Source organism: Nerophis lumbriciformis, linkage group LG32, assembly GCF_033978685.3.
Source record: "Nerophis lumbriciformis linkage group LG32, RoL_Nlum_v2.1, whole genome shotgun sequence".
Lineage (NCBI taxonomy): Eukaryota > Metazoa > Chordata > Actinopteri > Syngnathiformes > Syngnathidae > Nerophis > Nerophis lumbriciformis.
In genome coordinates, this window is record NC_084579.2 from 17,062,219 (window position 1) to 17,079,797 (window position 17,579).

General features: G+C 36.2%; 1 long non-coding RNA gene across 1 annotated transcript in view; it reads right to left on the bottom strand.

Annotated features, from left to right (window-relative positions):
- Positions 1-15,137, bottom strand: part of LOC140677466 (uncharacterized) — a 47,394-nt gene extending 32,257 nt beyond the window's left edge. The window contains exon 1 of the long non-coding RNA XR_012049262.1: positions 15,027-15,137. This is a non-coding gene — a long non-coding RNA (uncharacterized lncRNA). The remainder of the gene's footprint in view (positions 1-15,026) is intronic.
- Between the last annotated feature and the right edge of the window lie 2,442 nt (positions 15,138-17,579).

Consider the following 17,579-nt stretch of genomic DNA (forward strand, 5'->3'; position numbering starts at 1 on the left):
GCAGTAAAACTTGCCAAGGAACATGTAACCAAATTATAACATTGCTGTATGTATACTTTTGACCCAGCAGATTTGCCCACATTTTCAGTAGACCCATAATAAGTTCATAAAAGAACCAAACTTCATGGATGTTTTTTGTGACAAACAAGTATGTGCTCCAATCACTCTATTACAAAAAAATAAGAGTTGGAGAAATTATTGGAAACTCAAGACAGCCATGACATTATGTTCTTTACAAGTGTGTGTAAACTTTTGACCACGACTGTATATATGTTTTTTTTAATCTGTAGAACATACTTGCCAACCCTCCCGGATTTTCCGGGAGACTCCCGAAATTCAGCGCCTCTCCCGAAAACCTCCCGGGACAAATTTTCTCCCGAAAATCTCCCGAAATTCAGGCGGAGCTGGAGGCCACGCCCCCTCCAGCTCCATGCGGACCTGAGTGACGTGTTGACAGCCTGTTCACACGTCCGCTTTCCCACAATATAATAATGATGGAGGGCGAGTTCTTGGTTTCTTATGTGGGTTTATTATTAGGCAGTTTCATTAACGTCCTCCCAGCGCGGTAACAACACACAACAACAGCAGTCAAGTTTTCGTCTACTGTAAAGCAGTTCGTCTGCCGTAAACAGCAATGTTGTGACACTTTTAAACAGGACAATACTGCCACCTACTGTACATGCATATGTGACCCACCCATAATGTGTCACATTTTTGTGTTGATTTATTTATTTTATTTTGTGGTTTGAATTCGTTTTTGGAGCTGTCATTACACATTTATCAGTATTCACATTGGTCAGTAGGGGGCAGTAGGGCGTTTCTTCCCAATTGAATGCTATCACCTGCAGACCGGAAGTGTCTTGTCATTCTGATGAACGCAACCAGTCTGTGAACAATTGAAATGTCCTGTGTGCTTTTTCCTCCTGTATAACAGGTTAGTTTTGGTGAATCAACTCACTGAATAATATCCATGTGATCTTTATAAGTTTAAGTACACATTCTGATGGTGGAGCCTAACTCTAAAGTGTTTGTGAGTTGTAGTTTGTATTTGTGAATGAATCCAGTGCACAGCTGCAGTCATCAATACAAAAAGGCGACGTGAGTACGCAATGTTTATATAAGAACTTCTGATCCTAATTCAGACTCCCAAATTAGAGCTCCCGTTTTCTTATTGATTTTATAATGTATATTTGTATAATGTGTGTGTTCTGAAATAGTGACAGAGAATAGAACAAGGATGGACAATTCAACCCTTAACTCAACAATGAGTAGAGGAGTGTTATGTGTGTGTGTATATGTGTAAATAAATGAACACTGAAATTCAAGTATTTATTTTATTTATATATATATATATATATATATATATATATATATATATATATATATATATATATATATATATATATATATATATATATATATATATATATATATATATATATGTAATAAAATATATATATATATATATATATATATATATATATATATATATAGCTAGAATTCACTGAAAGTCAAGTATTTCTTATATATATATATATATATATATATATATATCTTAACCACGCCCCCCGCCCCACCCCCGACCACGCCCCCCACACTCCACTCCCCACCTCCCGAAATCAGAGGTCTCAAGGTTGGCAAGTATGCTGTAGAAGTAAACAAAATTAAAGCTGCAAGAAGCGATGGATGGAACCGACTTTGACGGCACATAAAATCCAAACCGGAGCAGTAATTAAAACTCTTTGGTCAACTTTTAATCAGAAGGGTTCAATCTCTCTCCTGTGCTAGTTTGAAGCCGACACAACAAACGCGCTCAGAGGAGATAATGTTTGAAAAAAGGTGACCGGTTTTTACAAAACTTTTGTTTTGAAGGAGGAATTGCAAACTTCCCGTTGATTTTTGCTGGGGGTTATCAATTTATGAAATGTAAGTCTAAGTAAGACCTACATAGAAGTTTTTGTTTCATGTCTCTACAACATTCCTACTGGAAGTTACAGGCAGTTTTGTCTGTGTTTTCTTCCTAGGAGCAGTTTTGTCTGTGTTTTATTCCTAGGGGGTGCTAGAGCGCAATTTTGAGTTTTGGGGTTTGCTTTTTTTACTAGATCGCATTTTTTGCCAGTTCTGATGTGTGTGTCCAGTTTGGTGAGTTTTGAAGCATATTAAGGGGGTCGAATTACAGCTCAAAGAGGCAATGGTGACTGTTTTTACAAAACCTTTGTTTTGAAGGGGGCTTTGCAAACTTCCTGTTGATTTTTGCTGATGGAAAATGATGTATGAAATTTAGGTCTAAGTGAGACCTACATAGAGGTTTTTGTTTCATGTCTCTACAACATTTGTACTGGAAGTTACAGGCAGTTTTGTCTGTGTTTTATTCCAATGGGGCGCTAGAGCGCAATTTTGAGTTTTAAAGTTTGGTTTTTTGATTAGATGGCAATTTTTGCCAGTCCTGATGTCCCGATTTGGTGAGTTTTGAAGCATGTTAAGGGGGTCAAATTACAGCTCAAAGAGGCGGCAGAATAATAATAATAAAACCTTACAAATACAATAGGGTCATCTGTCCCAAAGGGACATTGCGGTCCCTAATAAAATGTGGAAATTACACAAGGTTGTAACATTTTGTAAAATTTTTAAAACTTTTAAGGATCTTTGTCGTCTACCTAGAAAATATACCGTGCAATATACAGTGCAAAGGTTTGTTTAGTTTTACAAGGTGAAACTAGTATAATGACATGGGCTCATGGCATGCAACATGAGACATTTCAAACCTTCTTTTGACATAATGATGTTTATTGCTTACTGTCAGAATAATTGTATCTAAGTTATCACAAAACTTTATGTTGCCATGAGTTCCTGGCGAGAAGACAAAAGCTGTCTTTGATCCGATCAAGAAAAAGGCTTGTAAAACTCCACTGTGTAGGATGGGAAGCAACATGAAGGTGATCTGTTTCTTTGATGTATTGTAATCCACAGAAAGATTTTGTCTTGACCAGAGAACTACAAAGCGGATAGGAAGCAGGTCCAGACTCCCCTCCCGGCGACCTTTTCTTTGAACTGTTTTACGACCTTTTCTTTGAACTGTTTGTAATCAAAGGCGATGGCTGTTTACGACCCCCGTCCCTTAGAAACAGCTGTTGCCATGTACTCAGGGAAAGTCCAAATAAAAGAGGAGGCGTGCAATCTTTCGCCAGAGCGTGGTGAGACTGTACAAAGAGTACAGTCCAGACGTCTCTCCTCAATTGAGCCAAATTTAATTCTGGCTCTGTTTAATTCCTTGCTTCTTGTCTTGTTTAATATATGTCATCAGTGTTTGAACCGGACACTTACAGTTTACGAAAACCTTAAATTGAAAATCTCAAAAAATGTAGTGTTGTTTTTTTTAACTGTAAGCCATGATCATCAAAGTTGTATTAAAAAGAAGCTTCACATATGTCACTTTGCATGCAATGAGTTAATATCACATATTAGTTTCACATTTGAAGTTAATTGCTGACATAAATGGACTTTTATACAATATTCTAGTTTTATGAGTCCCACCTGTATAATATAATGACTGACAGAAAATGTTGGTAGAAAACATGCAACATTTTTTTGACAACAATTGAATATTCACCTACTGAAGCAGCATCTATGTGGCAAATTGTCGCAAGCCTTTGACCACAAATTTAGTCACTGCTCTGTGACATTTGTCGTTCCTGGCCAAGTGGTACTCTTGAAAACACGCGGCAGACGTGAACTGGAGCCATGACTGCCTGTCTCCAAACTGGTCAGAATATGTTTCTTAATGTTCCTCTGAATGAGATGGCAATCATTTCAATTTAACAGATAATGGCGCTCACATTATAGACGGTATTAGTACCTGTTGTATTTACGTCAGATGATTGCTGCTGCCGGGGATGAGATCGGCATTTATTAATTGTTATTGCATGCTGTATGTTCAAATGTTTCAGCATATTGCTCGTATGTCTTCCTCTTGATAGCAACCTTGGAATTATTTAAAAGTAGCGATGTTGCAGTCTTTTTTAGTTAAATGTCGGCAAATATCGGTGCTTTTTTTTCGCCCGGGAAACACGCCATGTTGCTGACGTCATGACCCAACGTGCGTAGTGATATCAGCAACATGGCGGAAGAACCGCTAAGAAAACCACTGGACGAAAAGGCAAGCAAGTCCAAGGATTTGAGACGCTGAGAACCAGTTTTGAACAAGTACCGGTTTTCAATTCCCATCCTTATCCCATGGAATGTAATCTTCCACCAAATAGAAAAACATGTTATTTATTAGGCTCGCAGACACTACACTGCAAAAACTGAAATCTAAGTAAGATTAAATATCTCAAATAAGGGTGACCTTTGCTTATTTTCTGTCTGATAAGACAGTTCTTCTCACTAAGCAGATTTTATGTTAGAGTGTTTTACTTGTTTTAAGTGTTTTGGTCCTAAATGATCTCAATAAGATATTACAGCTTGTTGCTGAGATTTTATGACCTATATTGAGTAAAACATGCTTGAAACTAGAATATCAAGTGTTGCAAAGCTGTGTCATCAACACTCACAAGTATAAAACTACTTTTTTAAAGTAATAATTTCTCATTTCAAGCATGAAAAAAAAAATCATGACTGACACAATTGTGTCTCATGATTAAAACGGATGACAGGCAAATGGACTTTGCTGTTTTATTTTCAATTAAACAATAGAAAATATGTACTCATATAGTAGTACAGTTGTTATTTGTGAGAATATACTTATTTTAAGGTATTTTTGGGTTCATTGAGGTTAGATAATTTTACTTGTTTTGGAAAGTCTTGACAAGCCACATTCTCTTGTTCTATTGGCAGATAATTTTGCTTAGTTCAAATAAAATACCCCTCATTTTTGTATTTTTTTTCTTGTTTTTGAACACTGACTTTTTGCAGTGTACAAGAGCATTAGAAAAGTTTATGACCTTCTAAATACGATTGTCAACATAATTAGAGCCCTCTAAACATAAACTAACACCTCTCCTTTACCTCCTAAAATAAAGCAGCTTTGTGCACTGCAAAAACTGAAATCTAAGTAAGATTAAATATCTCAAATAAGGGTGATATTTGCTTATTTTCTGTCTGATAAGATACTTCTTCTCACTAAGCTGAGATTTGATGACCTATATTAAGTAAAACATGCTTGAAACTAGAATATCAAGTGTTGCAAAGCTGTGTCATCAACACTCACAAGTATAAAACTACTTTTTTAAAGTAATAATTTCTCATTTCAAGCATGAAAAAAAAAATCATGACTTTGACACAATCGTGTCTCATAATTAAAACAGATGACAGACAAATGGACTTTGCTGTTTTATTTTCAATTAAACAATAGAAAATGCGTACTCATATAGTAGTACAGTTGTTATTCGTGAGAATATACTTATTTTAAGGTATTTTTGGGATCATTGAGGTTAGATAATTTTACTTATTTTGGAAAGTCTTGACAAGCCACATTTTCTTGTTCTATTGGCAGATAATTTTGCTTAGTTCAAATAAAATACCCCTCATTTTTGTATTTTTTTTCTTGTTTTTGAACACTGACTTTTTGCAGTGTACAATAGCGTTAGAAAGGTGTTTATGACCTTCTATATATGATTGTCAACATAATTAGAGCCCTCTAAACATGAACTAACACCTCTCCTTTACCTCCTAAAATAAAGCAGCTTTGTGCACTGCAAAAACTGAAATCTAAGTAAGATTAAATATCTCAAATAAGGGTGATATTTGCTTATTTTCTGTCTGATAAGATACTTCTTCTCACTAAGCTGAGATTTGATGACCTATATTAAGTAAAACATGCTTGAAACTAGAATATCAACTGTTGCAAAGCTGTGTCATCAACACTCACAAGTATAAAACTACTTTTTTAAAGTAATAATTTCTCATTTCAAGCATGAAAAAAAAAAATCATGACTTTGACACAATTGTGTCTCATAATTAAAACAGATGACAGACAAATGGACTTTGCTGTTTTATTTTCAATTAAACAATAGAAAATATGTACTCATATAGTAGTACAGTTGTGTTTTTGTGAGAATATACTTATTTTAAGGTATTTTTGGGTTCATTGAGGTTAGCTAATTTTACTTGTTTTGGAAAGTCTTGACAAGCCACATTTTCTTGTTCTATTGGCAGATAATTTTGCTTAGTTCAAATAAAATACCCCTCATTTTTGTATTTTTTTTCTTGTTTTTGAACACTGACTTTTTGCAGTGTACAAGAGCGTTAGAAAAGTGTTTATGACCTTCTAAATACGATTGTCAATATAGTTAGAGCCCTCTAAACATGAACTAACACCTCTCCTTTACCTCCTAAAATATAGCAGCTTTGTGCACTGCAAAAACTGAAATCTAAGTAAGATTAAATATCTCAAATAAGGGTGACCTTTGCTTATTTTCTGTCTGATAAGATAATTCTTCTCACTAAGCAGATTTTATGTTAGAGTGTTTTACTTGTTTTAAGTGTTTTGGTCCTAAATGATCTCAGTAAGATATTACAGCTTGTTGCTGAGATTTTATGACCTATATTGAGTAAAACATGCTTGAAACTAGAATATCAAGTGTTGCAAAGCTGTGTCATCAACACTTACAAGTATAACACTACTTTTTTAAAGTAATAATTTCTCATTTCAAGCATGAAAAAAAAAATCATGACTTTGACACAATCGTGTCTCATAATTAAAACAGATGACAGACCAATGGACTTTGCTGTTTTATTTTCAATTAAACAATAGAAAATGCATACTCATATAGTAGTACAGTTGTTATTCGTGAGAATATACTTATTTTAAGGTATTTTTGGGATCATTGAGGTTAGATAATTTTACTTATTTTGGAAAGTCTTGACAAGCCACATTTTCTTGTTCTATTGGCAGATAATTTTGCTTAGTTGAAATAAAATACCCCTCATTTTTGTATTTTTTTTCTTGTTTTTGAACACTGACTTTTTGCAGTGTACAAGAGCGTTAGAAAAGTGTTTATGACCTTTTATATATGATTGTCAACATAATTAGAGCCCTCTAAACATGAACTAACACCTCTCCTTTACCTCCTAAAATAAAGCAGCTTTGTGCACTGCAAAAACTGAAATCTAAGTAAGATTAAATATCTCAAATAAGGGTGATATTTGCTTATTTTCTGTCTGATAAGATACTTCTTCTCACTAAACTGAGATTTGATGACCTATATTAAGTAAAACATGCTTGAAACTAAAATATCAAGTGTTGCAAAGCTGTGTCATCAACACTCACAAGTATAAAACTACTTTTTTAAAGTAATAATTTCTCATTTCAAGCATGAAAAAAAAATCATGACTTTGACACAATTGTGTCTCATAATTAAAACAGATGACAGAAAAAATGGACTTTGCTGTTTTATTTTCAATTAAACAACAGAAAATGCGTACTCATATAGTAGTACAGTTGTTATTCGTGAGAATATACTTATTTTAAGGTATTTTTGGGTTCATTGAGGTTAGCTAATTTTACTTGTTTTGGAAAGTCTTGACAAGCCAAATGTTCTTGTTCTATTGGCAGATAATTTTGCTTAGTTGAAATAAAATACCCCTCATTTTTGTATTTTTTTTCTTGTTTTTGAACACTGACTTTTTGCAGTGTACAAGAGCGTTAGAAAAGTGTTTATGACCTTCTATATACGATTGTCAACATAATTAGAGCCCTCTAAACATGAACTAACACCTCTCCTTTACCTCCTAAAATATAGCAGCTTTGTGCACTGCAAAAACTGAAATCTAAGTAAAATTAAATATCTCAAATAAGGGTGATATTTGCTTATTTTCTGTCTAATAAGATAATTCTTCTCACTAAGCAGATTTTATGTTAGAGTGTTTTACTTGTTTTAAGTGTTTTGGTCCTAAATGATCTCAGTAAGATATTACAGCTTGTTGCTGAGATTTTATGACCTATATTGAGTAAAACATGCTTGAAACTAGAATATCAACTGTTGCAAAGCTGTGTCATCAACACTCACAAGTATAAAACTACTTTTTTTAAAGTAATAATTTCTTATTTTAAGCATGAAAAAAAAATCATGACTTAGACACAATTGTGTCTCATAATTAAAACAGATGACAGACAAATGGACTTTGCTGTTTTATTTTCAATGAAACAATAGAAAACACGTACTCATATAGTAGTACAGTTGGCACAGTACAGTAAACTGACAGTTAATATTTAAACATTTAACATTTCAAACAATTTTGAACAGAAATAGTTCATGCACATTCAGATAAATTCTTCAAAATTACAATTAAAACATTTTTGGCCGGGCTGTATATATGCGCACTAATTGACTGAAAGAGCACGCACTTGGCGCGATGATGTCATGTTATCGATGGAAAAATGCATTTTTAGACCATGTGATTTGCCTGAGCGGCTAGGAGACCACGTTTAATTTCCATTAAGAACAATAAATTAGTTTTTAGCATAAGTAAATGTAATGCCGAGCGCATATTATTATGTCTAGATAATGGCACTAGCATTTACTTAATTTAAGAATATTTTTCAACATATTGAGCAAAAAGTTCTCTTTTTTTTCTACCAAGAAAAGTGCACTTATTAGTGAGAATATACTTATTTTAAGGTATTTTTGGGTTTATTGAAGTTAGCTGATTTTACTTGTTTTGGAAAGTCTTGACAAGTCGAATTTTCTTGTTCTATTGGCAGATAATTTTGCTTACTTCAGATAAAATACCCCTCATTTTTGTATTTTTTTTTTTCTTGTTTTTGAACACTGACTTTTTGCAGTGTGATAGCGGATGTGTCAGGTAGCCTCCCAAGTGCACAAACAAACAAAAGCACCAAACAAACAAGTAACTTTAGCCTAAAAGGTCATTGGTAAAATAAAATATTTGCACACTTTAAACGGTTTGACTGTTTTAATGTTATGCTGACTTTGCAATGAACAGGCCTTGGACTTTCATAGAAAGCTATCAAGTGTGTGATACACACGCACACACACACAAACACACAAACACACGCATATTTCCTTCATCTCTATCTCTTTGTCGTCACACAAGCGTCCATTTGAACACACATTATCTTCCCTGCCTTCAACGGGGAGACTTTCGTTTTGTAATCGTCCGATTGGCCGCGAGCACATTTATCTGTAAGTCCAGCTCGCCTCCATCCACCATGACCAATCTACCAGCAGCACCCACACACACACACACACACACACACACACACACACACACACACACACACACACACACACACACAAAGCCCACCACTCATTCGTTTTCATTAAGACCAACTGCAGCTAAATAGCAGCAGCTTTGTTTACAAGGCGACCCAGCAGCCTCGACATTCTGCGCACGAAGGAACTGTCGTCTTTACAGCCAGTCGGTGGTTTATCTCAAGCCGCACTTACTGCTATGTTCATTTACATTTGTTTATATATATATATATATACACACATATATATATATATATATATATATATATATATATATACTAGAGATGTCCAATAATGGCCAACTCTTAATTACCGATTCCGATATCAACCGATACCGATATATACAGTCGTGGAATTAACACATTATTATGCCTAATTTTGTTGTGATGCCCCGCTGGATGCATTAAACAATGTAACAAGGTTTTCCAAAATCAATCAACTCAAGTTATGGAAACAAAATGCCAACATGGCACTGCCATATTTATTATTGAAGTCACAAAGTGCATTCTTTTTCGGAAGAGTTAGTGCCGCAAGGGGTTCTGGGTATTTGTTCTGTTGTGTTACGGTGCGGCTGTTCTCCCGAAATGTGTTTGTCATTCTTGTTTGGCGTGGGTTCACAGTGTGGCGCATATTTGTAACAGTGTTAGAGTTGTTTATACGGCCACCCTCAGTGTGACCTTTATGGCTCTTGACCAAGTATGGCTTGCATTCACTTGTGTGTGTGAAAAGCCGTAGATATTATGTAACTGGGCCCGCACGCAAAGGCAGTGCCTTTAAGGTTTATTGGCGCTCTGTACTTCTCCCTACGTCCGTGTACACAGTGGCGTTTTAAAAAGTCATAAATTTTACTTTTTGAAACCGATACCGATAATTTTGAAACCGATACCGATAATTTCCGATATTACATTTTAAAGCTTTTATCAGCCGATAATATCGGACTGACGATATTATCGGACATCCCTAATATATACATATACATACAGTACATACACATACACTTGTAAAGAACATAATGTCATGACTGTCTTGAGTTTCCAATAATTTCTACAACTCTTATTTTTTTGTGATAGAGTGATTGGAGCACATACTTGTTGGTCACAAAAAACATTCATGAAGTTTTGGTTCTTTTATGAATTTATTATGGGTCTACTGAAAATGTGACCAAATCTGCTGGGTCAAAAGTATACATACAGCAATGTTAATATTTGGTTACATGTCCCTTGGCAAGTTTCACTGCAATAAGGCGCTTTTGGTAGCCATCCACAAGCTTCTGGTTGAATTTTTGACCACTCCTCTTGACAAAATTGGTGCAGTTCAGCTAAATGTGTTGGTTTTCTGACATGGACTTGTTTGTTCAGCATTGTCCACACGTTAAAGTCAGGACATTGGGAAGGCCATTCTAAAACCTTAATTCTAGTCTGATTTAGCCATTCCTTAATCACTTTTGACGTGTTTGGGGTCATTGTCCTGTTGGAAAACCCAACTGCGCCCAAGACCCAACCTCCGGACTTATGATTTTAGGTAGTCCTGAAAAATTTAGAGGTAATACCCCTTTTTCATTATCCCATTTACTCTCTGTAAAGCACCAGTTCCATTGGCAGCATAACAGGCCCAGAGTATAATACTACCACCACCATGCTTGGCGGTAGGAATGGTGTTCCTGGGATTAAAGGCCTCACCTTTTCTCCTCCAAACATATTGCTGGGTATTGTGGCCAAACAATGCAATTTTTGTTTCATCTGACATCACATGGACAAAGATAAGACCTTCTGGAGGAAAGTTCTGTGGTTAAAATTTATCGATGAATGAATCATTAATTAGAAATCAACATTTTTTATAGCCGCAGCATATAAAGAATCTGTTTACGACCTTCTAAAGTCTTTTTTTTAACATTTTGAGATCCTTCTAGGCATGAAATAACACCCTTTAGTCACTTTTACGCTCTTTCAAACCAATGCAGTATACTGAACAGCGAGCTCTGATTGGTTTGGTCCCATCTAGTGGTCAATATTTCTGTAATATTGATATTTTTATCCATACTTGAAAATGCTTAATGTTGACCAACTGTTCACTTAAAAAAATATCTATCATGTATATATTTTTTGGTTTATTTATAGCTATTATTATGTATATAATTATTATTGTGTCATACTTAAGCTTTTGTACATGCATACTTTTATGTTAATGTTATTTTATTTTACTTACAGTATATCTGTTTTATTCAAATTTATTTACCTGTTTTATCAATTGCGTTCCATTTTATCCACCAGCGGCGCTGAGATTGTTATTCATGCATTCGTTACGTCTCGTCTCGATTACTGTAACGTATTATTTTCGGGTCGCCCTATGTCTCGCATTAAAAGATTACAGTTGGGCATCAGTTGGGGACGTCTCTGCGCTGCTGACTTGTCTCCACTCAAAATGATCCCATGCTGGCCCCACTATGGACTGGACTCTCACACTATTAACTAGATCCACCCGACATCCGGGTCCTCTCCGAGGTTTCTCACTGTGCCCATTTGGTTCAGTTTTTTATTGCTCTGATGTGGGATCTGAGCCGAGGATGTCGTTGTGGCTTGTGCAGCCCTTTGAGACACTTGTGATTAAGAGCTATATAAATAAACTTTGATTGATTGTTTTCCGCTATGAAGGAATCATTCATTAAAAATCAAAAATGTTCATAGCTGCAGAACCTGTTTACGACCTTCTAAATATTTTTTTTTCTCTAAGCATGAAATGACATCATATAGTCACCTTTACGCTCTTTTAAACCAATGCAGTAATGCTGCCTGAAGCTGAGCCAATCAGTGGCCACAATACTGAACAGCGAGCTCTGATTGGTTTGGTCTCAATATTTCCGTAATATTAATATTTGTATCAATACTTGAAACTGCTTAATGTATGACCAAAAAAACTGTACAATATGCTTTAAAAAAATCCAGAGTATTCTGTTGACCAACTGTTCACTTTAAAAAATATATATATCATGTATATACATCCATCCATTTTCTACCGCCTGTCCCGTTTGTTTTTGTTTATGTATAGTTATTATTATTATATGTATAATAATTATTTTTATTATACTTAAGCATTTGTACATGCACACATTTGTGTTAATGTTTTAGAGTCCATTTTAAAATTATCTAACTCGTTTTTAAATCCTTACATGGTCTTGCCCCACCTTACCTCTCTGAGCTGCTCCACCTCTATGCCCCCATCCGGTCCCTCAGGTCAGCTGATCAGCTGATCCTGGAGGTACCCAAATCAAAGCACAAGCTCAGAGGGGACAGGGGGTTCTCTGTTGCGGGTCCCAAACTCTGGAACGATCTCCCTCTCCATGTGAGACAGGCCCCTTCTTTGGCTATTTTTAAGACCCTTCTTAAAACCCATTTGTATTCTCTGGCTTTTAACCCAGTATGAGACTTTAAAGGCCTGCTGAAACCCACTGGGGATAAGTTGATTGGCAACACTAAATTGGCCCTAGTGTGTGGATGTGAGTGTGAATGTTGTCTGTCTATCTGTGTTGGCCCTGCGATGAGGTGGCGACTTGTCCAGGGTGTACCCCGCCTTCCGCCCGATTGTAGCTGAGATAGGCTCCAGCGCCCCCGCGACCCCAAAGGGAATAAGCGGTAGAAAATGGATGGATGGATGAAACCCACTACTACCGACAACGCAGTCTGATAGTTTATATATTAATGATGAAATATTAACATTGCAACACATGCCAATACGGCCGGGTTAGCTTACTAAAGTGCAATTTTAAATTTCACGCGAAATATCCTGCTGAAAGCGTCTCGGTATGATGACGCTGGCACGTGACGTCATGGATTGTAGAGGACATTTTGGGACAGCATGGTGGCCAGCTATTAAGTAGTCTGTTTTCATCGCAAAATTCCACAGTATTCTGGACATCTGTGTTGGTGAATCTTTTGCAATTTCTTCAATGAACAATGGAGACAGCAAAGAAGAAAGCTGTAGGTGGGAAGCGGTGTATTGCGGGCGACTGCAGCAACACAAACACAGCCGGTGTTTCATTGTTTACATTCTCGGAAGATGACAGTCAAGCTTTACCATTGGCCTGTGGAGAACTGGGACAACAGAGACTCTTACCGGGAGGACTTTGAGTTGGATGCGCAGACGCGGTACCGTGAGTACGCATGCAGCTGCGGCTTCCAAACATTTGATCGCTTGCCCGTACGTCCGTGCTGCTATGTGCATGTCACGTACATAACTTTGGGAAAATATATGTGCCGTATGAACTTTGGGGAGGTGAACAGTACTTTGGGCTGTGGTATTGAGTGTGTTGTGCAGGTGTTTGAGTTGTATCGGCGGGTTATATGGACGGGAAGGGGGAGTTGTTTGTTATGCGGGATTAAATTGTGGCATATTAAATATAAGCCTGGTTGTGTTGTGGCTAATAGAGTATATATATGTCTTGTGTTTATTTACTGTTTTAGTCATTCCCAGCTGAATATCAGGTCCCACCCGCCTCTCACAGCATCTTCCCTATCTGAATCGCTCCCACTGCCCTCTAGTCCTTCACTCTCACTTTCCTCATCCACAAATCTTTCATCCTCGCTCAAATTAATGGGGAAATCGTCACTTTCTCGGTCCGAATCGCTCTCACTGCTGGTGGCCATGATTGTAAACAATGTGCAGATGTGAGGAGCTCCACAACCTGTGACGTCACGCTACTCGTCTGCTACTTCCGGTACAGGCAAGGCTTTTTTATCAGCGACCAAAAGTTGCGAACTTTATCGTCGATGTTCTCTACTAAATCCTTTCAGCAAAAATATGTCAATATCGCGAAATGATCAAGTATGACACATAGAATGGACCTGCTATCCCCATTTAAATAAGAAAATCGCATTTCAGTAGGCCTTTTAACTGTTTTTAACTTTTTTAACTGTTTTTAACTTTTTAACTGCTTTTTATCCAACAAATTGTTCTTAGGGTAATTTGTATTTGCTTTTTCAATGTGTATTTTGCTTCTGTTTTAAATGTTCTTTTTTAGTCTGTCCTTTGCCTCTATTTCTTTGTGGTGTACAGCCCTTTGTTCTTCAACTGTGGTTGTTTTTAAAGGGCTTTATAAATAAAGTTGGTATGTTATTTTATTTTACTTAAACCTTCTGTTCGTATAGTTTTATACAGTATATACGTTTTATTTCAATGTATTTACCTGTTATGTCAATTTGAAATTGCTTTATATACTGTACATTTCAAAATATTTTAAGTAATATTATGTAGTTTATCAAATATTTTATTGACCTATTTTATGTTCCCATTTAAATATCCCTGTTGTTTTAGTTGATCCATTATTTCATTTACATTATTAACGCGCTGGTATTTATCGCTCTATATTCTACTGGGCTTCACAAATATAAACATGACAGCGTGACTTGAAGCATATCAGTGTCTTTGTGTCGCCGTGGCAACAAGAGCAGGTTATCATCTGCCCTCCACTGCACACCCTGTTATTATTTCATGACAGGAGAGTATGAATGATGACTATAATGAGGTGCATGCACTTCTTCCGTCCGCCACATGAGAAACAGCACCACCTGGTGGTCGGTCAGTGTACTCCATTGTCCATTCATCACACATCAGTATACATAAAGAATCATTACTATGACATATACATCCTCTGTTTTTGACTGTAGCGTTTTACCCGACATACGTGCATTTCTTGAAAAATAAAAAAATAAAAAAGATTAGTAAAATACTAATAAAAAAAGCAATTTTTTGGAAAATATTAAGTGTGTCTACAGTTAGGTTAAAAACAATAATATCAATTCAGTTTGCATTTTGGCTCACCAGTTTCTACTGAAGGGTTGTCTCATGTGCTCACACAACCGGACTTGTCCGTGTTTTATACAAATTATTGCCACATTCACCCAACTTGAATAGAAAAATCTCCATTGAAATGGTCCTACCTCGTCACACTTCATGTCGTTCAGCTGTGTGTAACAAAACACACACACACACACATTCTTGTATTTGTTACCTTCTAGAGAACTCCGAAAAATGCCTACCTCTTTTGGACCACCCTTTCTGGATTTGTATTTACAACATTAATAATATATACATTCTATGTAAATATAAAAAAGGTAAGCTTTTATTTATTTGTATTTTTTTTTAAATGTTTTGTTTATAATTGGTTTTTAATCTTCATTATTTACTTCAATTTATTGCAGTATGTCTCTATATATGTACATATTTATTTTATTTGTTTTATTGATTTTGGCCATTTCAATTCATTACACACACTTGTTATTATATATGTTGGCCAGAGGGGGAGCACTTATCATTTTTACACACACTTGTTATTTCATATGTTGACCAGAGGGGGAGCACTTTTAAAACCGACACACGGTCAATTTGAAAAATCCCTCCTTTTTGGGACCACCCTCATATTGATAGATTTGATTTAAAATGAAGTGAAGTGAATTATATTTATATAGCGCTTTTCTCTAGTGACTCAAAGCGCTTTACATAATGAAACCCAATATCTAAGTTACAATTAAACAAGTTTGGGTGGCACTGGGAGCAGGTGGGTAAAGTGTCTTGCCCAAGGACGCAACAGCAGTGACTAGGATGGCGGAAGCGGGGATCGAACCTGCAACCCTCAAGTTGCTGGCACGGCCGCTCTACCAAACGAGCTATACCGCCCCAAATGAGATCTCTAATTTTTTGTTTTTGTAATGTTCTTAAGGCCGATGACAAACGAGTCACGGACCACAGATGGCACTTTGGGCAACCCAGCTGTAGAAGCTAACTATTAATGGCCACTATAGTCTTAGTACCGTAGTGTATTTCTTCATCCTACGGTCACATATGGGACGCGGGTTGTCTTACAGCTCCGGAAGTCGTAAAATCAGCTGTTCACCTGCCGGGTTTTTCCGGGGATGAATAGGGAAGTCCTTCTTTAGCTGCCGTCTTGTTTTATCATACATTGCTGCCTTTGCACCTGTCAATGTTTACTTTTGCATGCACATTAAATCAACCAAAAATCCTGACTTTGGAGCAATGTTCACAGACTCTAGTATTCGGATCCCTATTAGATGCAATGGTTTTCCGTATTGGGACCATGATTTTGGTCCTAACTTGTTCACTGGTCCTCATATGGAAGGTACTTTTCCTTGGGACGGCGTGGCGCAGTGGAAGAATGGCCGTGCGCGACCCGAGGGTCCCTGGTGCCATCCCCACCTAGTACCAACCTCGTCATGTCCGTTGTGTCCTGAGCAAGACACTTCACCCTTGCTCCTGATGGGTGCTGGTTAGCGCCTTGCATGGCAGCTCCCTCCATCAGTGTGTGAATGTGTGTGTGAATGGGTAAATGTGGAAGTAGTGTCAAAGCGCTTTGAGTACCTTGAAGGTAGAAAAGCGCTATACAAGTACAACCCATTTATCATTTATTTGTTGATGTCTCAAGAGGGTAGAAGTACAAGAACACAAACACACACACACATTCTTGTATTTGTGACCTTGAGACTAGATATGTTATCGGCCGATAAATGCTTTAAAATGTAACAGTGGAAATTATCGGTATCGGTTTTTTTGTTTGTTTTTTATTTGTATTAAATCAACATAAAAAAGACAAGATACACTTATAATTAGTACACCTACCCAAAAAACCTCCCTCCCACTCATTCACACAAAAGGGTTATTTATTTCTGTTATTAATATTCTGGTTCCTGCATTATATATCAATATATATCAATACAGTCTGCAAGGGATACAGTCCGTAAGCACACATGATTGTGCGTGCTGCTGGTCCACTAATAGTACTAACCTTTAACAGTTAATTTTACTAATTTTCATTAATTACTAGTTTCTATGTAACTGTTTTTATATTGTTTTACTTTCTTTTTTATTCAAGAAAATGTTTTTAATTTATTTATCTTATTTTATTTTATACCTTTTTAAAAAATGATTTTATCTTCACCATACCTGGTTGTCCAAATTAGGCATAATAATGTGTTAATTCCACTACTGTATATATATTGGTATCGGTTGACATCGGTATCGGTAATTAAGAGTTGGACAATATCGGATTATCGGATATCGGCAAAAAGCCATTATCGGACATCCCTACTTGAGACCTCCGAAAAATGCCTACCTCTTTAGGACCACCCTTTCCAGATATATAAAGATGTGTATTTACAACATTAATAATACATACAAAGTATGCAAATATAAAAAATCTTGTTGTGAGTTGGAATTTCACAAGAAAAAGGTCACAATTTCACAAGAAAAACGTAGAATTTTAGCAGTATAATGATAAAAGTCGTAATTTTACTCAATGCAAATCAAAATTTTCACAATAAAAACTGAACTTTTGTGCAATATTACGATAAAAGTTGGAAT